Source organism: Protopterus annectens, chromosome 12.part0, assembly GCF_019279795.1.
Source record: "Protopterus annectens isolate FY-2018-M chromosome 12.part0, PAN1.0, whole genome shotgun sequence".
NCBI classification, from domain to species: domain Eukaryota; kingdom Metazoa; phylum Chordata; order Ceratodontiformes; family Protopteridae; genus Protopterus; species Protopterus annectens.
Genome location: NC_056746.1, coordinates 1,219,746,223 through 1,219,766,854, shown reverse-complemented (window position 1 = coordinate 1,219,766,854; position 20,632 = coordinate 1,219,746,223).

Here is a 20,632-nt window from a genome sequence, read left to right as displayed (position 1 = left end):
ATTCACCATCCATATTATTATAAATATTGTTAGGAAACTTGTGGATCCTAAGTCCCTTCGGGACAATTTTGTCCTTCAAGCATTGATTAAAGTACCAATTTTCCACAGCCAAGTTTTTATATCTTATAAGCAACGATTTAAAAACTTTACATTTCTCTTTGTAATCCATACTATGTGTACCATCACCATCATGGATTTTGTTCGTTTTAACAAAAGATTTGTTTAACCAGGTATTAAAGTCAATGTTGTCATATTTAGAAAAATTGTTGTTGTGAGGTGTACCCGTACCTGGTCGCACTCTGTCTTTGTAATGTCCATTAAACGAACGGTTGTTTCCAAAGTTATTGTCCCGGGTATCTGTTCTCCTCGACACACCATTAGATTCCATTCTGGCATCTGACGTCATATCCGCGTTGTCACAGATCCGAGGACTACTTTGCGCACAAGGTATTTCGTTCCCCGTGTTACCCGGGGAGTTGGTAGATTGTGAGTGGTTCTGGATCACTCAAACCAACTCACTCAGTAAACTGGACCCATCCATACTGCAGGTGAGAGCGGAAGGTGTTCAAAAACAAAAACAAGAAACACGTTGGAGACTCCTCGAACCGCTCTGCTGAAAAAAACAACCAATCACCAGTAAATGCTCACTCAACACAGGATACTAAGAACCAAAGTGGAAGCGGTTACTATAAAGGCTGTCTTCCGAGATCACCACACCTCCAATAACTCCACCAGATATTGCAGGGCTCAAAACACTGACATTCCACCGATGATGTAAAAGTACTTTTATTAACAAATCCACATGAAGAATCGATATAAAACACTAAATTGCTGAATGTTATACAATAAAACTGAAAAGGATTTAGCGCTTTCATCTCCCACCGGAGACCTCATCAGAATCAGTGCTTAAAATGATTTTGACTCCTTATATACTACCCATAGTTCCATTAATAGAATAACTGAATAATTGTTAGTTCAAATTAACTATAATTAAACAGATATTCCTGTTTAGTAGTATATGTCTATATATTAAACAACAACGATACCATAGACACATGTAAGCATGTACATTCAACAATTAGAATGTTGTGCACGTGTATACTCAGTACAGGTAATTAATAATATTAAATATTAAGCATGTCTTGACATATATACATGCTTACACAATGGTATAAATTAAGTAAAATAAATTAAAGTAAAATTAAATGATGTTAAGAATGTTAAGAATGGTGTGTAATAAACTGAATGAGGCTGGCTTGCTGCTTAGACATCCTGAAAATCCTTCTGTTCGAAGCAATACTTCATCTTATCAATATATTAATGTATTACATACTTCAATCTATTAAAAATACTGTTCTTTCCACATATATTCACTTACAAACTCATATACTTGGAAAAGTATATACCTAAAATCCAATAAAAATATTGTAAAAAATTGTTTAAACGTAATATTTATAACACCCTATATGTATGTTAAACAAAAACTTGATGTACGTATGTAATACATAAATAAAATATATTATATATATATATATATATATATATATATATATATATATATATATATATTATTGTTAAAAATCAATATAAATGGTATAAATATTATAAATAATATAAATATCATAAATATTGAAATTACAATAAATACTGTTAAAAACCACAAGAGTGTTATTAAATATTCTAAAAACTAGGTAAACCATAATAAGATAAATAACTAACAAACTCACTGTGGCAATATGTCTTGATAAATAGTAAATGTTAAAATACCAATGGTGAGGTAAATAAGACATAAAACTCACAAAACATGTGCTTAAGAAAAAATATTACTGTAACAAGTTGTCAAAAATGGTTTTATATTACATGTTATTGGATCACTGGTCAGGCCACAGCCAGAGTTCCATGTTAGTTCTTCAGTCCATACATGAATAAAGATATCAAGGTATCCGACAAGGTACAGGAAAAGGGTGCCAGGATATTAAAGGAAATGGAGAACAAGGGATACGAAGAGAGGTATACGAAAAATAAATATAATATTGCTTAAGCATAGTCACGAAAGGAAAAGGATACAAGTGCATAATACATGGAATGGGAAACTTGGTGGCATACATTTCAAGAGAAAGGGAAGAGAAAGCAGGTGAGGCATGCTTACCAGAATAAGGGTGCAAAGCTCAACCTAATTAATAGAAAGCATTTTTGCATGGAAAGAGTACTAGATATATGGAGCAGATTATCTGATTAGGCAGTGGACAGTCACATCACAGAGTCTGTCAAGTTGGCCTGAGATTGATGAGAAGCAAAAGAATGTGTACAAAAAAATGGAAAATGAAAAATGCTACCTCTATAAATAAGGTAGACTAGAAAGAAACATGTCTTCCCTACTACCACAGCTGTGAAATGTAATGAAGTACAGAAAAGTCATGTGCCTCTTTGAGAAATGTAATGAAATCCAGACCCAAGTCATATGCCTCTATGTGAAATGTAATGAAATACAGACCCATATCATGTGCCTCTATGTGAATGTAATCAAATACAGACCCATGTCATGTGCCTCTATGTGAAGGCTGGGTAAGGATTAGTTTGTCGTGAAGAAAGAAGAACTCTCCCAGTCCCATTATATAAGTTGTCTGAAGACTATTCCAGAAGGTGTTTGTCTATTTCATGAATATGAAGCTCTGAAATTTGAGATATGTTGAGGATTAAGACAAAACTTTGCTCTGATCACCAAACATAACTCCAATACACTACACTTTCTCCACTAGGATATTGCAAAAAAATGGTGCATATTCATAAGCATGTAATAGCCAAGATTTTAATGATTTGGAAGGTGCAAGCTTTTACAGAGTGTTTATATATTTACTTTTTGATAGGAAGAAGGCAAATGGATGTAAGATGCACAGGAATACTGCTATTTTATGGTGAGAAATTGTGGTTTGACTTTTCAAAAGTGCATTTGGATGTCAAGTTATAAATGGTAAATTGAGAATGTGCATTAATAGGAACAAGAGTAGGGCAAACCCAGAAACAAGCACACATGGAAGAACCACAATATCAAGAACCTTTATAATAAAAGCAAAAGATTTTTTACCTAAGAAGAGTAATTCCAAGAATGTTAGTGCCCTCATTAGGCCAGATATTGAATATAATGCCTCTTTTGGCATGTTTCTTCCCAAACACATGCAACAGCTGGAATACCCAAAGATATACTTACTAAAAGGATACAATGTCTAAACAACATGTCTTACATGGATGGACTCAAACCCTGTCAGTTCACTCAATATCCTACAGACTGCTAAGAGATAACTTGTTTTTGGCTTACAAGGCATCCTCTGACCCATTACTGATGGATTTACTGCACATCAGCAATTCAAACAGCATCAGAAATACTTAGTCTAGGGATATAAACCTCTTCTGCAACATCAGTAAAATGGTTTGGAGGGACTGGTATATCTCACAGAGGAGGTCATTGCTGTGGAACGGATTCCCCAGCCACATAAAACAAAGTTCATTGCTGTCCACATTCATACAGAAAACATATATATATGGGAAACAGAAAAGTTACCGCAGGACTAGCCACTACTTTCTGATGGACAGAGGTAGCTCCAAAATCCTTTATCACATTTGTGGGTGCCCTCAAATTATCTGTAGCTTGATTACATTCACTTGCCAAGCAAATAGGTGATAAAGGCATAGAGCACAGGTTCCTTTTTAGAGTGATAGATATTAGATATGAAAACAGAAGAGGGGATGACTTGAATAATAAATACTCTTGAGATATATGAGTATGAATGGATTTTACATCTAGAGGCAGACCATGCACCTGGTCTGAATATGTCTGTTAGTATCAAACCTATATTAAGAAGGAAACAAATGGTTTTAAAGTGAACTTTTAAGATGAATGCTTTGATAAAATGATTTTATGAGGAATATCACATTTTTTATTATTTATCAGACTTTGTTAATTTACAAGTTAGTGAATTCATTATTTTCCCCCTGTAAATTTTCTAGTTGTTTAGTTAATTGCTTAATTGAATGTGTTTCATGATTGGGGCTGTGTCTCATGGTTTTTAAATTTAAGCGCAACAGTGATTGCTTAATTCTATTTGCACATACTGATGAAGGGTTATGCCCAAAAGTTCTGTGGATTTTGAATACATTTTCTTTAATTTGGATATATTCATCATGTCCGATACCTGGAGTTTTCATTTTTGCTGTTTAGGTTTAAATTGGCCTACAAGGGTAAGTAGTCTAGTACTTCCCTATGAACCTATTAGTATAATAGAGAGGAGAGCACTGCAGGCAGAACATCTAATGTTTTGAATTTATTTTAGTAGTTTGACATGTATTAGCTATGCATACATGTAGTTAAAGTGCTCTGCTCACCATTTGTATGCATATCCTTATGTGTTAAATTCCTTATATGTTAAATTGCTCTGCTCACCATTTGCATAACTTGCATTTTTTTGCATTTGACTCTGTATTGTAACTCTGTATGTTAATATTCTCTTTTAACATTATCTTTTTTTTTTCCCACTTTCCCTCCTGTACCAGCTTCCCCCTGATTGACCCTGTGTTTTTGCCTGGGTTGAATCTCTCTATTATCTCTACTAGGGTGCTCTCTGCATAATACCCTTGGACACGTTCAGGACATTGTCTTCTCCTGCTACCCACTACCTCAAGATAACAAGAAAGTATGTCTACCTACGTCATGCTGTTTTAGGTTTTAACCAACTATTCCTGCTAACCTTTCTGATTGCCACTAGCTAAGCAGCCAGCAGCTACCCTTTCCCCTCATTCCTTCATTACCTCCTCCCACCCTCCTTGGACTGCTACCTAGCTTATCCTCTCTATCCCATTAGACTAGCTCTATGCTTGGAAGCTCCTTTGTATGCTTACTGCACCTCCGCTGTTGCCCATTAGATGTCACCCTTTCCTCATCTTTACTTAGTATACTAGTATTTATTTCTACCTTATGCTTCTATTCTCACCGTTCCTACCCTACCCCTATCCCTTTCCTCCTTCTAATACTCTGTCCTATCCTCTCCTCCTAGGCTACCTTCTCTTGCCTTGACTCCCCTAGCTTTCTCTGATACTTTTTCCCTTCTCCTCTGGTCTACTCTGTGTGTCCCGCTCCGTTCGCCCTGCGGGCTCACTCCGCTCCCCTCCCTACCCCCAGTTCCCACCCACCCCCAGGGGTCTTGGCCTTATACTTCTCTAGTCCCACCCACTACCTCACCACCCTATCCTCCTCCTTCCCGCCAAATTGGAACCCCTCCCTTCACCACACCCCACATCCTCCTCCAACTTTCCACTATTGTTTAATAACCTTCCTATCTTAAGACCTGCTTCTCTCCTCTTCCTCTATTATCTCTTATTTCTATTTCATTCCATACACTTAACCTGTCCCTCTATCTTGCATATACGTTAATATTCTTATCACTAGTCTTACTTTTATATTATACTTTCCTTTAAACATAAACACTTTCTACCACCTTGCTAACCTTTGCCACATACCTCCACTTTATAATCCCTTCTACCTTACTCACTCTTATCAACTTATCCACACAGCTTATACTCTCATTGCTACTCTTAACTACTCTCTTCTCTACTTATCTCCTTTCCTTCTTAGAATACCCACTCAACATTCAGCCCATCAATAAACAGAAACTTACTTCTACCTTCCACACTCCTCTCACTTAATTCCTAAATGTCAATTCCACCTTTAGCTACAACCTAGCCAAATTCCATAGGCACTCTCACCTCACCTACACCCTATCCTCATATAAAAAAGTAAAACCTCTAATCCTTCTAAAGAGCAATCTTACACCTACAACTGATGACCCTACCTTAAAAGACGGTGATGTTCACTCCAACCCTGGCCCCATGAATCCTTCTCCACAAACATCCAAACCAACCTCCAATAACACCCTTCTCTTAGGGCATCTTAACATACGCAGTGTAAACAATAAAGTACCCTACCTACATTCCCTCCTAGATACTCAAGGTTTTGACATTCTCTGTCTCTCCGAAACCTGGCTTAAGCCAGCCACCAAAGACACTGAAATTATACCCCAAGGCTATAATATACTAAGGCTTGACCGTACTAAACAAAAGGGTGGTGGAGTAGCAATTCTGTTTAAGAATCACTTCAACATCTCTACCCTGTCAGCCTGTCCAACCCAGGACAGTAAAGTGGAAGCCATCATCACTAAACTCCAACTAAATGCAAAGAAAGTCCTTTACATCATCTGTATGTATATACCTCCTGGCAACAATATACCTATCTTAGAAGACTTTCTTAGTTGGGTTTCCATCAACTACCCCCAGGAAACTATAATTCTTGGTGACTTTAATATAGACTGGAATATCATCAACACTGACAATCCCACCTCTCACATCAACCTAAATGGTTTCACCCAAACAATTACCTCTACTACTAGGCTTAACAAACTAAGTAAAAAACATACCATTTTAGACTGGATACTCATAAACAAAGTTAACATCACATACAACGTAGGTACTATGCCTGATGACCTCAGTGATCATTGCTTAACCTTTATCACAAGAGAGAAGAATGACTATCCACACCTCCCTAATATAAGAAATATACGATCTACCAAACACTTTAAAACTGACCTATTTCAAAACGAACTCAGAGCTTGTAACTGGAACCCCCTAAAAATACTTCCACTTAACGAAGCAGTATTATTCTTCAATTCTACTTTTCTTTCCATTTTGAATAAACATGCTCCTGAGCGTGCCATTAGAATGAGGTCAAAAACAGCCCCATGGCTCTCAAATGAAACTAAGAAACTAATCCTCTCTAAAAACAAGGTTTGGGCCAAATGGAGGTGCCATAGAATCAACTCAGATTTCCTTCTTTTCCGTCAACTTAGAAACCTTACCAAAAAAGCAATAATAAATGACAAAAGAAAGTTTTACTGTGAACTACAAGAAACCCATTTTAATAAACCAAAACAGTTTTGGTCTTCAGTCAATAGACTCCTATCTCCAGGCACAACCAAAACTCCCTCCCCACTTAATGCTGACCCTGACACCCCTGACCAAACTGCCAATGCTTTTAATTCCTTCTTTACTGAAACCATTCAATCTCTTGCAAGTCAACTGAACACTAATAACTTCTACCCTCCAAACAATCTAGCAAACTCTTCTTACATCTTCTCTCTACAACCTGTCTCTACCTCTTTCATCTACAGACTCATTCTCAAACTGAAACCCTGTACCCCCTCTGCTGACAAGCTTCCCTCCCTTTTTCTGCCAAAAGCAGCCAAAGAAATTGCCTACCCAATAACTATACTCATAAATAGAACCATCCAAGAAGGAACTATCCCTGACATCTGGAAAGTCTCTCATATTATCCCACTACATAAAGGCGGCAACTCTATCGACTATTCTAACTTTAGACCAATTGCACTTCTCTCACCCTTAGCAAAGATTATGGAGAAATGTATTCATCAACAACTTGTACAATATCTCTCCCTACACAATATTATTGTTAACTGTCAACTTGGTTTTAGACCCCACCATAGCACCACCACTGCCCTCCTTTCCTTTGTTGATACTATCAACAGCAATCGCAATAATAACCTTTTCTCTTCAGCACTATTCATTGACCTTTCAAAAGCTTTTGACATGGTTAACCACTCTTCTTTAATTAACATTCTGGATTCCCTCTCATTTGATAAACTTACCATAAAATGGTTTAGTTCATATCTCAGCAACAGACAACAAGCCGTTCTTTGGGACAACATCTCCTCCTTATTGCCCATTTCTATTGGAGTCCCTCAGGGCTCTATTCTTGGCCCACTTCTCTTTTCCCTCTTCATTAACAATCTCCACTCAGTTATTCCTCAAGCCACCTGCATTCAATATGCTGACGACTCCACAATTATTTGTTCAGCAACCGCCTCTTCTGACCTAATTACACTAACCCAAAATATCTTCAACACAGTAGAAACATGGTTTACTAGACGATACCTCCTCCTGAATGCTAAAAAAACAAAACTTCTCCTCTTCACCCCCACCACTCGTACCTCCTCACTACATTTCACCATCCTGTCTAACAACAATGCTGTCATCTCTCCAGACTCTGCAACTAAACTGCTAGGCATAACCATTGATAACAATCTCTCTTTCGATCAACACATCAACAACACCATCAAATCTGTAAACAGAAAGATGGGATCCTTATACTGGATCAAACCATTTCTCACCCCATCAGCTAGAGCTACTATTGCCCACTCCCATCTTATATCCACTCTCTTTTATGCCTCTCCTATCTTCACTAACCTCAAGAAATCCAACCTAAACAAACTAACAACTTGTTATAATAACATTGCCCGCTTCGCCACTGGCAACCTCTTCAGAACCCATCACTGCCTTAATTTGAAACATCTAGGCTGGCTAGAACTACAAAACTTTCTTACACTCACACAACTTATTATTGCCCACAAAATTTTGTACCAACCTAATAACACCCCTATTCTATCACAGCTTTTACCCCCTTATAACAATCTTACCTCCCTTCGCTCCTCTTCTAAACTCTTGACCAAACCCATAAAAGCTCACAACCTAGCTGGTGACTCTTTATTCACTAATACCGTAGGCCGAGTATGGAATTTACTACCTAGGGATATAACTCAAATCACATCCCTACCCCTCTTCAAACAACAAATCAAACTGCACTTCCAAAATCACTGGCTTTGCTCATGTAGTACACCTGACTAACTTCTCTCCCCCCTCTTCTGACCTTTAACCATACCTTGTGCCTAATACCTACCTTTTCCTCTTCCATTCCCTTGAAGTCACTCTATGCTCTGACCCATTTCTCTAATCCTCTCCCATATCCTCTTGTTTGTCATTCTTTTTCTCTCATTTCTTGACTTCTGTCTCTTCCCTCTCTTCTTACATTACTTTTTTTTCCTCCTTCTTCTCCACCCACTTGCATTTTTTTTTCTTATTGTAGTAGGAGCCTTATGGCATAGCCTGTTTGTAATTAGTAAAAAGCCTGGAAACTGTCCTATCTCTAGTCAGGACTTCTATTATGATGTGCCTTAATTTTTGTTAATTTTAATTTTATCACCAAGTTTTTATTACCAATTTAATTTGTTTTATTACTCATGTTGTCTTACTTTTATTCTATGTGCTTATCATTAATATGTCTCATTGTTATGTTCTATGTGGAGCTTTTCTCCCCGGGCCTTTACTGAAAATGGAAATATATCCAGCTAGACTAGCCCGGTCAACAAATGTAAAATAAATAAAAAAAATAAATAAATTAGGGTACTGAACATTTGAAACACCATCACAGATCACATTATTATGAGAGTGGAGCTGGGTGTTTGTGGTTGCTGACATTATGTGGGTCGTGGAGTATTTACAGAAGCAATCACCAAAACATTTGGGGAGTTTTAAAGAACAAATGAGTATTGGGGTCACTTTGGAGGGCACATTTTAGATTCCACGTGCTTGATAGACACTATTGCAGGGACTTGTTCAGAATCATCCTGCTGTTTTAGCTCGTCTTCCATTGGATGCTGGACAGTGGAAATATGATGGTATAGACTTAGCATCCATTCCAGCAAAGTGTACATGAAAATAATTTATTTTCTTCTGGTAACCTTATTTATAGGATCATGGTGGAAGGTGGGAGGATCAGATTTGCTCAGTGGTGCATCAGATACCCATTTTGAAGCCTTACACTAATTCACAGTTGATTATACCCTATCAAGAGATATGAAATAAAGAAGAAATGTGTGCTTCAGGAGGAAATTTGAATCAAGGAACCATCTGATTTGTCACAATTTCATCTCAGCAACACTTAGCACATCAAGAATAAGCCCTTTTCCCAGCTTCTAACAATGAGGTAGTTTTTAAGGGTCCCTTTCAGAAGATCAACTTTTCAGAAAGTCAAACTTCACATGGTTGAGACCATATTATTGACTTTCCGAAAAGTCAAAGCTTTTGTTTGGAGATCGCTGTACAGTGGAGTTTGTGGAATTTACTCTTTTCCCCACTGTAGAGCAACTTCGGAATTTTATATATAAAATATGCAGAGGGGTGGTGGGTGCAGGAGGGCTTGCCCCTTCCAAAAATGTAGATTTTTTTTTTTGTCTTGTTCAACTTTTCAGAAAGTCGATAATATGTTCTCAGCCATATGAAGTATGACTTTCTGAAAAGTTGATCTTCTGACATAGATCCATTTTTAATAAGTAAGGGATTGAGGGATGAATGCCTTTGCATGCATATGCAGGTATTTCACAATCTTTGTTGGTGTATTCCAATCTCTTGATTGCAAAAGAGTCTAGACTGGAGCAGTATGACACTACTGAAGCCATGAATTCCTCTAAACCTGCACAAGGTTCTATCCTCTTTTGTCTGTATTTTCACACCAAAGCAAATTGTCACATTCCTCCTCTCTGACATCCAGCATACGTAGGATGCTCTACACTTTTAACATGACATAACTTCCTTGATGGAAGCCATAAAGTATAGTGGTACATTTCTTAAAATATGGAACATTGCATTACAGGACAGTCTTCACCCACAATTAGTATAAGGAACACATTTCAGCTAAACAACAAAGTTAAGAGTTGTTGCTGTTGAATGTTATTTTTTTTATTCTATGTCCTATTAAGTTGTTTCAGTTATAGCAGTGCACATTTTTATATTAAGTATAGGAGATCAGAAAAAAATATTTCTGCTAATATCAGTGTATTTAACTTTTTTCTTATCACATAAGAAATAGCTGCTGATATCAGGACAGCTCTGCAAAAAAGAAAGAAATGTGTTACTCCTACATTGCATATTGGTGGGACACTGATACAGATTGAAGCCAGTACTGTGCTTACGTTCTTGGTATGATGCAATTTTTTTTCCTACAAGAATCACGTAAGTAGCTACAGAGTATAGACACAGAAAAGTGAACTGGTACTTGTAGGAGTACAGAAACCTTGTAAATTATGTTCGTACCAATACCACACAAAACTAATATAGGCCATTGTCTAGGAAAGTGCAGTTAGTCCCTAACACACAGTGTCAATTAATAGCAAAGTATAAGCATATGATGTAAAAACTGTTTGGTAAAAGCTAAGACTATCTCACTGAACAAAATTACACTCCAAAGCACTTCATTAGTCCAGTTATATGATAATTGGACCTACTGTGGGCATTTATTCAGCATGTGATTTTGAAATATAATTACAGTCACTGCTGACACCTTGTTTTATGTCTACAGATATTAGAATGTGTCTCTCTGTTACCACCCCTCACCCCTTTCTCTGTCTCTTATTCTTTCTGCTGTAATAGCCAAATGTAAAATGCATGGCATTTATATTCAATTTGTTTTCAAAACCATGTGAGTAAAACTGAATGCTGCCCTTTGTGGAAACTTGCTGCAAACAATAACTGTTTTGATAATTTATTTTAGAGCACCTGTATGTATTTAATTATGCTCCAGGCTTCCTTCTTATACAACATACTGTGACACAATTTTAAAGGAGGCAAAATATGAAGCAAATAAATCATTAATGTCAGCTGTACCTGAAAATGCACCACATCATTTTATTTTCCTAGTAAAATGCCAATTTCATTTTTCAAATTTCTTTAGACACATGCCCAGCTATCTATTATTTAACATTTGTATTTCTCCACTTTTTAATACCAGTTGTAGATTATGCTAGGGGAGGTAAATTGTATTTTACTATGCATTTTGAATGCCTATACCTGACATCAGCTCTAGCTTTCTTCCTTTCACAAACCCCCTCCTCTGTTCATGGCTGTATAAGTATTTCTCCAGGCATGAAATTAGCTCTTTAGAAAGAGCTTAATACTACCATTAATTTCAATGGGCGGCAAATTAAACTGCAATGTCTGCATATACACTTATGCTGAAAGTAGTGTTTTGGCCCCATGTTGGAAGCACAGCAAGAAAGTCATAATGAGATATGCCTCCAGATTAGATGACTGACATTTTTACATATGTCAGGCTTCATTTACTTCTGTGGTCCTGGAAGATATACCCCATCGGAATACATGTAGCAACTGAATAGCTTTTTTTTCCCCTCTACTGTGAGATTTATATTGCTGTTCTAGGTTCTTTTCTTTCCTGTCACTAAACAGTGTTGTTGTAAATGATAAGAAGAGGGGAAGCTATCTTTTTTTCTGCCATTCTGTATAGCTAGATAGAACTACTCTTATAACATGATGCAAATTAAGAGATGGAAGCATTAAAGTACAGGGTTTTTATCTTTTCAGTTCCTATTAATAGTGACAGACGTGTAAACAATATTGCCAGTAATAACAAAAAAAAAAAAAAATCAAGCATGTGTGTGTTTGTGTGTGTGTGCACGTGTGTGTGTGGGTGTGTGTGTGTGTGTGTGTGTGTGTGTGTGTGTGTGTGTTTTGCAATTTTGTGTGTTTTGTGTATTTGTATATAAATGTGGTTATATATTTTCAAGAATATCACAACTATTATTTTTGCAAGTGTCAACATTCCACTTTATATAGAGAAGAACTACCCTACAGTCCCATTTAGATAAGCCTATACAATATAAATTAGACTTTTCTAAAGTAATGGTGATAACATATATATTTTGAAAAAAAAAGTTGCAGTTTTGTTGATGTTAATTTAAGACCTTTTCTTTAAAAATTATGACACAAATTACATTACTTTCCCTAAGATTCAGAAAGATTCTCACTGCTCGTGTAAATCATCTACTGCAGGTAGGTCAATTTATTTGATGGTGAGAAAATACTTTTCAGACACAGTTATGGCTGCAGTGAAAAATACCTATTTATCAGCTCATTGGATCTCCAAATACCCCATTTAGCATTCACACCGTCAGGCGACATATAATTTGTTAGCAGAAGTCTAGCCCCCTATGTTCCTGAGGCAAAAAGTTCTGTTTTTTTTTTTTTTTTGGTGCCCATACATCTGTTTTTATACCAGCTCACCCTAGAGCTCCAATAGTCATACAGGCACATGGAAGTGTCCCTAAAGCTTTCAAAGTTGGCCAGATATGTGGTCCTTGTCATGACATGTCCCATATAGCTTAGACTACTGCAAAATGGACCTATTCAATCATCTACTCTCATGGTGAGTTACTTACACAACTATAACTTCTACTGAACAAAATGCTAAACAAAAAGACCATTTAGACATGCACATAAACAGGTAGGTGTGTATGTTAAGTTCTTCTGCTTGACTACCAGAGGTGTAGTAAGTATTTTGGTGCCTGGTTCCATCCCCTGATTTGGTGTCCTTTCAACTTTACAGCCAAAAAGTTCTTGAATTAGACTTGAGAAGAAGAAAAAAAAAACTGCTACACATATTCAGTGAAAAGGTGCCTAAAAGGTATTAGAATTCTATCATCCAGGCTACGAAGTATAGAGTTTTCAGACTGAAGTGAATCAAGGACCGTTTGTCTTGTGTGATTAAATCCATCATGTGAGGAATCTTTTGGTTATTACCCTTGGACATTTTTTCTAGGGAAGAGAGAGCCTACCCAAGTCTTCCAGGATATATCAGAGGGTACCTCATCCGCACATAGTCTCATACACAAAGAAACCTTCTGCTTACACATGTATGCCAGTATAACTGCCTTTTATGAATACATTGGTGCATACTGTTATACTGAATCACCAACCTAACATCACTAACCAGTGCCCGTAAAGCAAACCGTAAATAAAATGATAACATATATGCCCTAGATGTTTATGACTCCACTGTCAGGCCTATGCACTCCACACTCACCCATGCCCTCCAAGCTCTAAAGCATTTATTTATTATTTATTTGTCTTTTGTTAACTGGGTTAGTCCAACTGGGCTGTTGGCCCATTTTCAGTGGAGACCTGAGGAGAAAAGCTCCACATAAAGAACAAATGACAGAGTTTACATAATGGTAATGTAAATATGTATACAGAGCTACATATATTCAAGTCATATATGAAAATTAATATAAAGCAGCAAACATTCATAAACGTAATGTAAATTAACACAGCATAAAAAATTCAACAATAATATTAGCTAACAATTACAAGAGGAAGAATCCTGTAGTAATACAAATGTAGCTTTACAAAAGGTCATCCAAAAAAAGCCCTAAGACAATTTTAATGACTATAACAGGTTGGTATAAAGGAAGGAGAAGTATTAAAAATAGAGGGGTAAAAGTGGAGGGGTTGGAAATAAAGTTTAGGAGAGTCTAGAGAGTAAAGTAATGCAGCTATGGGAAGTGTGTTTGTGTGTGTGTGTGTGTGGGGGCAGAATAGTAGCCAGGAACAGAAAATATGAGGTTAAGGTATAGTGTAGCTCAGTGGCACCAGTGCTGGCATTTATAAAGTTACACTAGAGTCAGGACAGGAGAATTATTATAGTATAACAAAATGAATGAGTGAAAGTTAGGTAGGGTGGTAGCATGTGCAGGAGGGAGGAGTTGGCAAGGTAGCTCCTCAATTCTATTTTGTAAGTGAAGATTGGATAGAACATGTATTATAAGGGAGTTTGTTCCAAATTTGAGATATAGAGCTTTTGTAAAGTAATCTGCCTATTGTTTTTGTAGGCCTGTAGGTGTCACATAGCTGTTGGTCAGTGTTACGGCATGACCATGAAGGTTTGTATAGGGACAGGAGGGTAGACAGGGAGGGACAGTCTGCAGGGATGTGAAATAGAATATGTGTTATCTGAAGCTGAGAAAGTTGGTGTAATTGAGGGAATATTTAGAACATAAGTATGATATTGTTATTATTATTATTATTGCCAAGACGAGTGATCTCAGGTGATCTACTTTGTAGCAGCTATAGAGAGATATGGTGGAGTAATTACCTAAAGATGGGAATTACTTTTTTTAAGTAACATTCTGCCCTTGCCTAGAATGACGGCTAAATATAAATAAACTACTTCTGACTTGAGAGGGTGAGTATGCAAATGGTATTCATTCTAGGGGGGGGCCTGTTTTAAACATCTTTGGACCACGTGGTAGACAGAACTTCCTGCTTCACCAGGGCTGGAATTTGTCTATCTTTTGATTTTCCCATCTCTACAGTGCCTCTTCAGGCAAAATGAAATTACTTGGCATTCCAAGCTGACAAATTACTACTTGCCAGGTGTCAGGATAGCTCTGCTTCAACACAAGAAGCCTCAGAGACAGAATATTTGACTTGAAAACTTTCCTTTATTTGGAGAACTTACATGTCTGTGTCGTTACTGAAAATCGGTTCCAATCTTTTGAATGCAATCTATTCCAGGTTTCTCTATCACTTATTCAGTACCATTAGTAATGGAAGGATTATACATATTTATTAGAGGTCTCATACCTAAACATCTCAAACAAAATTATGTCCAGCTTGGAGTAGTATAGATGCAAATCACTCCCAGAAAAAACACATTTTTGTATCCTTGGTACATACAGATCCCCCCCATGTGCCAGGAGAAATATGTTCAGTGCATAAACATGATTCCCCAGTTGGAAGCCTAAATGTGCCAGTCCTTGTTTTAGCTAATTCCTCTGCTCTCTCTCTCTCTCTCTCTTTCAGCTTCACAAGAATTCCCTTTCCTGGTTAAATCAGACCATTTAACCATCACCTTTTGCCAAATACCAGCATTCTTAGTCCAAATAATTCATCTACATTCAGAGACTTTGACCAAAAAATAGATTTTATTAACCATATAAAAATAATAACAACATAAAATGGTCCAGTCATTCCAAATCCCCAAGCACTGACAGCACAGCCCAAACCAATGAATATTCTTACCTTGAAAATCAATGCATTAAGACAACTTTCACCGTCCATCTTAATCAAAATGATACATACACCAAACAGGAACCTGTCATTCTGCCAAACATATTATTCAGAAATGCTGTTTAGTGGCATAGTAATATGCGAGAACAACTTTTCACTATCATCAAATTTTTATATCCCACATTGCTGTATGACAACAGGGTTGGTTTATATAAGTCGGGGGTTGCTGGGTGATCAATGGCATGCAGTGTGCAGGTGAGTTTGCCACCCACCCTGCAAAAAAAGCCTTCTTTTCTACTCACTGGTAGTGGTTTCCAGATATTAATTTTCTGCCAAATAACATGTGGTTAATGTGGATTTGCTAAAGAAGAGAGAAAGAAGAAAGACAGAAAAATCTTGGGCCAACCAATCAGCAGAGAACCGAGACATTCATCTGATTAGCTAGTGACCGGAATTCAGGAATGGAACTACTGTCCCGGAATGGTCAGCCATGGTGATTTGATGGTACAGGTGGCCATCTCTCTTTTCCTGGTCATAGTATTAGGTCTTTATCACAATGTGGAAGACCCTGCAGGCTTCCTAATGTTGAAAAGAGAGTGTGACAAAATATCCTGCATGGATATATGGATTCATTTATCACACAATTTGATATTATTTTACCTCTCATCCTCCTGCTAGGGCCTCTAACTGCCCAGGTGCAGTAGGAAGTCACAGCTTCTTTTAACACAACCCCACTGATTCCTCATACTTGAGCCATACAGATGAGTAGCTGCAAATGTCTGCTACCCCCTAAGAAGATGGGATGGTCACTGATGAAAGGATACATCTCAGATCATACAGAAAGGAATAACTGGGGCAAGTAGGTGAGGGTGAATGGGAACAGATTAAGAAGTGGTCATTGCCAAGCAGGTAAGTAATGAGGGTAAATACAAAAGAAGGAAATCATAAATTTGGATGCTAGATAATGGATATTTGTTCAACCTCCTTTCCACTGCTGTTACTTCCTCCATAAGCTGTAGATATTGTATGCCAAGTAATTCCTGCTGCCCACCACCCAAATCTTCTTATAAACTTTCTTAACCATGTCCCTGGCTTATGTGAATACTGTCATTGTCCTAATTACATTGCCTCTTCACCAGATGGCTCTGATTACCGCCATTTCTATAAAAGTCAATCCTTATATCTCCACTGGGTTATCTACCATGAGCCTTTACTGTACGCAGCATACTCTTACATCTAATTTTCTTAAACGTGATACCTTCCCTAAAGTACATAAATATTCTGTCATTTCCCTGTTGACCAAGAAACAAACAAGAAACAGTGCCTTAAATCAAACAGTATAGGGTTCAGTGTTCAGGCTATGGAAAGAAGATTTTTCCTCAACTTACTTAGAGAATAAGGAATACACAAGACACCTTTCTCAATGAGGTTGTGATTTCAGAAATGGTCATTGTATTCAAGAATGCAAAGCTCAGAACAGTTTGGGGGGGGGTAATTGTTAGTTACATGGCCAAGTAATGACTATCACCCACCACCCAACAATAGCCCAAAATGCCAATATGATGTTTTTGCAAACAGATGGCATGAGCACTTTGCTGCATAAGCTGGTGTACCAGGAGATATACCCCTTGCAGATACAGTCAAATGAGTTGAGATCGACTATCTTGGCTGACAAGCTAAGTGCAACCCTAGTGTTAGGAGGCATAATATGTTTTAACAAGGATCAGATGACCTAATGTGAAGGGGAAATGGACAACTGAGTGGATTGTATGGTCATATCAGCAATCGGACTCTCTCTCTCTGTCTCTCTGTATTACAGCAGGTTCACCAGCAACTCAATAAAGAGATTCTCCTTAGCAGTCTGAAGAAAGAGCATGCTAGCCATCATTTTTAATGACTGGATTACATATACTGATATTCCCATATCTATCTATGTATGTATCTATCTATCTATCTATCTATCCATCTATCTTTATATATTCTATAATTCTACCATAAATTTGCTTAGATATACTATTTTCTCAACCACCACTCTACCACCACAACAGAACACTAATCACAAGACACATAATGCTCCTAAACAGTGTGCCACTCAACCAAAGCCGCTAAGGCAAAACAGCATACCCAACACACCAGTCATAGGTGACTCGATAGTGAGGCACACTGATGTCCCACTCACTAGGTTGAATAAGAAGAAAATGACATTCAGCTGCCTGTCAGGTGCCAGGATTTGCCACATAACTCACACACTCAGGTCACTCAAAACAGGTACAACTATGACTCTATCATTGTACATGTGCGTGTGAATGAACTGAGACATACATCTCTGGACTACATGAAAAAGACATGGAGGAGCTCTTGGATTATGTAGCCCAGGCAGGTATGACCCTAGCTCTGAGCAGCCTCCTACTATCACCCAGAATGACACCACAGTACAAGCAGAAAATTATTGATTTCAACAATTGGCTAAGTTTCTAAGCTAGGCATCTACCCATATATCACTAGGTGGGTTGCAAACTGGCTCATAGATAGAACCCACGGTGTGAAAGTAGCTGACTCATAGTCAGACTGCCAAACAGTCACGAGTGGAGTCTCACAGGGTTCGGGCCTGGGTCCTGTCCTGTTTGGTGTCTACTTCTCTGAAGTCCAGGCCAACATGAATGAACTCTGGCTGACAAAGTTTGCAGACAATTGCAAGTTGGGAGCCATAATTAACTCCCCAAGTGATGTTGACATACTACAGAAAGGCCTCACTGAGACCAAGGACTGGTGTCAGAACCATGGCCTTAAGCTCAATGCCAAAGAATGTGGCATCATCCCCTTTGGGAAAAACCCGGTTCACATGAATTACCACATTGATGGTAGCCCACTGAAAACAGAAGGTGTCATAAGAGATCTGGGAACATAGGCTGACAGCAACCCTGTTTTTACCACCACATTACCACTGTGGTCAGAAAGTCCTTCTATGTGGCAAATCTCATTACTAAGGGTTTTGCATCCAGGAAGAAAGAGGTCATTGTCTCCCTCTACTCTTCCATCATTAGGCCAATCATCATGTACAATGTCCCATTTGGCATGTACCTCACTAGATACCTGCAACAACTAGAGAAGCTGCAAAAGTACATCACAAAGAGGATCCTAGCCCTTAAACACTTGTCCTATACGGACAGACTCAAAAAAACTCCAACTATTCTCTGTCTCATATCGCCTACTTAGAGGCAATCTCTGCTTGACTTACAAAGCCATGTCTGACCCAGCTCTGTTAGAAATGCTACATCTAAAGAAATACCATTCCCCCTGCACTATACGCTCCAGAGACCTCAACCTCATTACCACAACTAACAGAAAAAGCTGGAGGGACAAGTTCATAACCCAAAGACTGCCCATGCTATGGAATAGACTTCCCATACATGTCAGCCAGAGTGCCTCACTGGCCCTCTTCAAGAGTAATCTTGATGAGTATTTGGAAAGTAAAAGATTCACCCGGGGATCACTCTCGTGGCTCTACTCAACAGGTGGCACTATGCCGGGGTAATCCTATCGGCTAGGCTTGTAAAGGCTCCAGGCCATTAGGCTAGTACATGCCTATGAGCCTATAAACCTATATATATATATATATATATATATATATATATATATATATATATATATATATATATATATATATATATATATATATATATATATATATATATATATATATATATATATATATATATATATAGATATATATATATATATATATGGGAGCACTTTACATGCTTGAATTACTGAAAGCTCAAATTGCATATGGTCGAGACCATATGGTCAAGCTTTCATTAACTTGAATGTGTAAAGTGTTAAAAAATAACACTTTGCTTACCTTAAAATATTACTTTCACACAGAGGTGAGGACCCATGTATACTCTGTGTGTAAGTAATGTTTTCATTTTTTGCGATGTTGACAGGAAATGGGAAACCTTCCGTTTTGCCCTTCCGCATACAGCGCAAAATGGGAGATTTTCCTTTTCCTCACTGCAGCACGATCTTGGAGTTGGTATATTTAAGTAGGGGGGTGTGGGGGGTGAAGCCCCCCTGCAAAAACAATGTTTGACTTTTTTTTTTTTTTTTATGCTTCATTTTAGGATTTTGAGTTTCCGAAAATCGAACTTATGGTCTCGACCATATGAAGTTCGGGTTTTTGGGAATTTGAGCTTCTAAAGTGAATCCATATATATATATATATATATATATATATATATATATATATATATATATATAAATATATAAATATATATATATATATATCTATATATATACATATATATATATATATATATATATATATATATATATATATATATATATATAAATAACTAAATAAAAACTGAATAAACCACTAAAGTTGCTCTAGGTGAACCAGGAATCCAGGACGCCAATCAGATAATGCAAAAATAATCCATCTTTATTGAAACCACCAGTTTTAGCGCTTTCATCTCTGTGACAGAGACTTCATCAGAAACAAATTGCTACAATTAATTAACCTTATATATATATTGTTTGAATTAATGACATCACATAGTCAATTAAGATTTAAAACAATACAAACCTAAAAAAATGTTTATATATAAACCTAAAATGTATGCATGTTTTCTTGTATTTGCACCATGAGTCTCATTTAAAACACAAAATTCTATTTAAAAACCTTGTTCAATAATTATTTTGTTTATATAATAAACTTATAAATGGTAAATAGAGTAATACATTAAAAACATTTTAGTTATTATATAAATATATAAATATATAAACTTGTTAAAAAAAATTATCTATTAAATCAGTAAATCTAAATCAAACCTTAAAAATGAGTGAATTTGTTGTTGCATGAATAAATACAATT